The sequence below is a fragment of the Motacilla alba genome, chromosome 23 (genome assembly GCF_015832195.1).
Source record: "Motacilla alba alba isolate MOTALB_02 chromosome 23, Motacilla_alba_V1.0_pri, whole genome shotgun sequence".
Lineage (NCBI taxonomy): Eukaryota > Metazoa > Chordata > Aves > Passeriformes > Motacillidae > Motacilla > Motacilla alba.
In genome coordinates this window covers 3,888,917-3,894,020 of record NC_052038.1, presented here as the reverse complement: position 1 = coordinate 3,894,020, position 5,104 = coordinate 3,888,917, and positions in this window count along the sequence as shown.

Sequence of the window (5,104 nt, the reverse complement as noted above, 5' to 3'; positions counted from 1 at the left end):
TCAGTGCTGGGATTTCTTTCTGCCCTGGGCCCTGACAGGATGCTTGCTTCTCCCATTAATATGGTCACAGTAAGCCCTGCAGGTTTTCACCTTATTTTCTCTGAGTCCTGCATATATTAGTAACTACACATAGAACCCTGAAAAAGGCAGGAATGGGAAAATTTTCATTATTAGCACTGGGAATAACTCCTTGTGACTTGAAGATGCTGTGCTGCTGGATGATCCCCCAGTTCATATGCATCCCAAGTTCACACCTAGAAAACCTTCCCAGCCCCACTTGCTTTGCCTGTTTTGCCCCATCAAACACCTGCACAAAGTACATCCATGGGATTTTCTGTTTGCTCCCTCTCACTGCCAGGATGGGATGTACAGGGAGAGATTTCCACTCTTGCAGCATGAAGGATTCAGTCTGCCTCTGCTCCATTTAGGGTGTGAAAGCCAAAATGAGTGAACTCCCCCTTGCTGATTCCCTGCAGACCAAAGAACGTCCTGCTTTACAGAAGAGAAAGGCCACATGTACCGTGGAGTAAACCTCTTGTAGCACCGGCTTGCCAGCTTGGCCTTGCACTTCTCGGGTCCCGCGTTGTCCCGAGGGTATTTCCCAGCGGGAGCGGCTGCGCAGGGTGGCTGCTGAGGCCCATCCGAGCGGCGCTCCCTGCTCCCGCTTTTCCACCAGGTGTCAGCCGAGGAGTTCTCTGGGAGCTGCTGCCTCGCCGGGACCGGCTCTGCCGCCAGCCCGAGGCGTTGATCAGAACTCATTGGAGGGGGGCTGTGGAATCGTCTGATCAAGGGAAAATCAAGCACGAAGCTGCCTCAAAAGGAGGGCTGGCTCTGGGTGTATTCCTGCTTTATACTGTGATTTTGGCTCGCTGCTTTGTTGGAGCGAGTGCCTTGCACAACCGGAGAGGAGGCTGCTGCTCAGGGAAAGTATCTTCAGATCTTTCCAGCTCAGCCCTGAGCAGCCAGTGCAAGCTGGAACAAAGGCAGGTGCTGCCAGCAGAGCAGTGCGAGCCAAACCAGCAAATGAGCCTCGTGGCCTCGGAAAAGAGCAGAACTTTGTGGAGCTGGGCTGGGAGAGGCTCCTCAGCCTGCCGGGAGCACATCCCTGCACCGCAGGGACACAGCAGCAGGAAAAGCTGGGAATACAATGCAGTGGCAGAAAAAACACCCAAACCCTCAAAGCCTTTCCCTTCAAGTGCTCCCAGTCCTGTACGCTCTCTTGCCTCTGGTCAGGGGTGTGGGCTTCCCATTAATGACAGCCACTAATTAGTGCTAATGAGAGATATGACCTGTATCACCAGGAGGATGTTCTGCTATCCCAGCGCAGTGCTGGGCTTGCTGTGGGCAGCTGATCTGGTTTGGCTATGGTTCATTCCCGTGGGCAGTGGTTGGAGCTCCAACACCTGACCAGAGATCCAGCCTGTGCCAGCAGTTCCAGCACTAGCACGGTCCTAACCCACAGGCCTTTGGTTGCTGGCCTTTAATTTCCTGAGAGGCTACCTGGGAGCAAACCAAGAGCCCAGCAGGTTCTCCAGTTTTATCCTTCCCCATCTCAGGGAGTGGGGTTTGGCCACCAGCAGGTGCCTGGAGAGGAGCATCTGCACCTCATTCTCACACTCTTTGGTGTAAAGTCCCCTCAGGCATGAGCAGGACCATCTGTGCCCTGTGCCCAGAGCTGGACCCTCCCTGAGACGCTGATATCTTGTCATGTACTTGTTTCCTTGCATGAAAAAAACACTCTCCCCATGAGCCCCTCACAGCTCTGAGCTGACAGTGGAAGGGGTGAGACACCCACATTTCTCTGGGATGTTACCAGGCTGAATGCCAGCAAAGGGGGCAGAGCTCCTTGAGCACTATCATCGCTCTCTTGTCCCAGGGCACTTTCTAAACATTCTTGGGCAGAGCACCTCCAAAAAGACTGTTTTGCCTTCCCAGGACTGAGTGCTAACAACATGAGCGCCGCATGCTCAGGAGGGGAGGGCTCAGGAGCTGTTGGAAGCCTCCTGCTGTTGGAAGCCTCCTGCCACGTGGGCATCTCCGCTGGCTCCATGTGCCAGTCCACAGGCCCCAGCACGCCCGGCTGGCCCAGCCCACGCAAGGGAGATGGTGCCCTGGCAGCCTGGCCGAGGCTTCAAAGGCTGCAGGGTGTCCTCAGCCACCCCGAGCTTTGCGAGCCCAACCACAGGTTCTGCCTCTGGCAGCTGGCATCCATGGGCACTGATGATCTGGTGCCAGAGAGGTGGATGTGGCATCATCTAACATCCCCTCTCTGCCAGTGTTTGAGATCCCAGCACGGAGTGGGATTGCAGCCAGCAACACCCAAAGCAAGCTGTGCTTTATCTCCCAGTGCCTTTCCAACACCAGGGCAAGCTCTCCAGGAGCAAGATGATTGTTCACTGTGCTCCAACGAGATGGACAAGGCCCCAGAGGAGCAGATCCACATTCTGTTTCTCTTTGACAGCTTAAATGTCATAATGCCATTGCAAACCTCACCATGGTATAGTTATCTTACAGCATTTATTCATCTCACCCCAAAAGCCCTGGCAATAAAATTAAATATTTCATAAAGTTGTTATTTGGCTGCTGTGCTGCCAGAGCCCAGTGCAGCCCCCTCCGTCCTGCCAGGGGTGGTCAGATTGGAGGCCTGAGGAGCGAGGGGGCTGCCACACTCCCTGGCCACCCCTCAGCAGGGTCCCTGATCTCCCCAAAGCCCTGCCTGGCTCTCCAGACCCATAGCAAGGACACTCCTTCTGAGAAGGGGACGTAGGAATTAATAAGGGCAGCCTGTATTTCCCTGAGGTGTTGGTGGGAGCTTCTGGAGAAGAACTGGTTCATCTTTGGCTAGGGAAGATCTCTGCTCACATATTTTAGTCTCGGTGCTCTCATCACCCTGCTCCACCAGTACCTTTGTTGCTGACCCCCAGGAGCAGAAGTTGCTGCCTCAAGCCCCTCACACACTCCTGGCAGTGCTGGGGATCTCCTGGGAAGAAGCTCTGGGACCTTTGTTACAAAACCAGTTTTTCAGAGATTTCTGGCTTGGGTCCACGTGCGAGAAGTGGTCCCTGGGGTGGAGACCTTGCCCAGACTCACAGCGAATGCTCCCTGCAGCTGGGGAGTGAGGGGACAGCTCTGGTGTCCTCAGCAGGACCACGTCACAGTTAGGAAACACAAAGGATGCCTGGCAGAGCAAACCACAAGCACAGCTGGACTGGTGGTCCTTCAACAGGGATGCTGAGGAACAGGTAGTGGGGAGCTGTGTGTGAGCCTCCTGTGCTCAGGTGACCCCAGCAATTGTCCTGACCAGGCTGAATCAGTAACAAAACCAGGCAGCTGCTGGGAGAGTGTGCTGACAACCCCTTGTGTGACAGTCCTGGGCCCTGCCTGGGACCTTGGGACAGCAAAAAATGAATAATTGTTCATCAGCAGCACTGGTGGCTTAATGTCTCTGTCCATGAGAGGCCCAGGGGTTTGGTTTGCCCTCATCATCAGACAGGTGCTGTACAGAGGGTGTGGAGCAGTGAAGGACTCAGGTGGGTCTTGGACATCTTGCAAGGACAATTCTGCTTCTTGTAGGGCTTTGAGGGTGCTGCTGGGTGGGACACCAGGGCTGGGAAGGTGCTGATTGTGCTCCAGAGAAGGTGAGAGAAGGTACCAGGGCAGGGTAGCTCCTGGGGGTTTCCCAAAGCCCAGAGTCTGTTGCAAGGTCCCTTTTCTCCTTCCTGAGCACTGCTGTGCTGCGCTGGGGAGGGCAACACCCCCCACAGCCCCACAGCTCCAGGCTGGCCTGGCACTGCCCCAGTCTGATGTGTTCCCACAACCCCAGTTTGCCCAGCATGTTCTGTGAGGGGCGGTGGGACAGCTCTGGCTTTTGTTTTTCCTTCCCTTTGTCTGTCAGTGTCGCAGGTTTCCTCTGCTCTGTCTCATTTTTGGGTGGAAACAGAGCTTCCCTCCAAGCTGCTGCAAGAGACCATCCTCCTGCTCGCCTGCTGTCCCGTGCAGGCTGACTCACATCCCTTCCTGCTTGGATTTTGCACAGTTTCACCTCTTTCAGATGAATAAAAACTCGACATTATACGCACTAGACGAGCGGGGGACATTAAGAATGAACTGGAACATAACTGCAAAATACAGCATGTCCAATCCAATTTTTCCTAGCAAATGAAATGGATCTGGTGGAAAATAAATACAGAACTTCCAGGAGCAGCGTCCTTGAAGAGCATTTGAGGGGGATGAAGAGATTTGAATGGATCAACCCTCTATACCTCTTCATATCCCTCCTCCCACCCTTAAATGCCATCTTTAACAGAAATAAATTAGAATAAACGATCAGCCCATGCCTCCTAAAGACAGGTGGCAGGGTAATATTAAAAGAAATGAATAAAAATTCATTTAATGAGCATTGTTAATTAAACCTGGAAATCAAAGAGGTCTGAGTTGTGGGAATTCAGAGGAAAAATGAAAATGAAGGGAGCTGTAGCTCGGGGCGGGAAGAGTGGAATTAAATTAACTGCAGTGTGGGGCTGTGTTTGTTGATGTCGATCACACAGCGCGGCGTGCTACAGCTGGGGGTGAAGGGTTTGCGCTCTGCTCCGCGGAAAACACGCGCTGCCGATGGAACGTCCCGCCCAGCGATGGGTGGCCGGCACCCTGCGGGTGGCACGGCGGGGACCCGCGGTGACACGCCACCCCACCGCCTGGCCGCGGGGAGCTGTGACCGCGGTGTCCGGGAGCCGCGGGTGTGAGCGGCCGAGGGCGTGCGTGTGCCCGTGGGGATGGGCATCGCCGCTCCGCCGTGGCACCCGCGTGGCCGTGATATCGGGGGCAGGGGGGATGTCACTGGGGTCACTCAGTGCCGCTGGCGGGGCCTCCCCGTCTGCCCGGCTGGCCCCGCTGGTGTCCGGTGCCCGGTGCCGCGCCCAGGGACCCGGCGGTGCGGGCCCGCCTCGTCCTGCCCCGGAGGGAGGGCTCAAACAGAGAGTGAGGGAGGGATGGGGAGGCGGAGGGAGGGACGGAGAGGCGGAGGGAGGGATGGAGGAGGGCGGAGAGGCAGGCGTGCTGCCCGTCGGTGCTCCCCGTTTTCCCCAGGCTCCGTCGCACCCGGTGC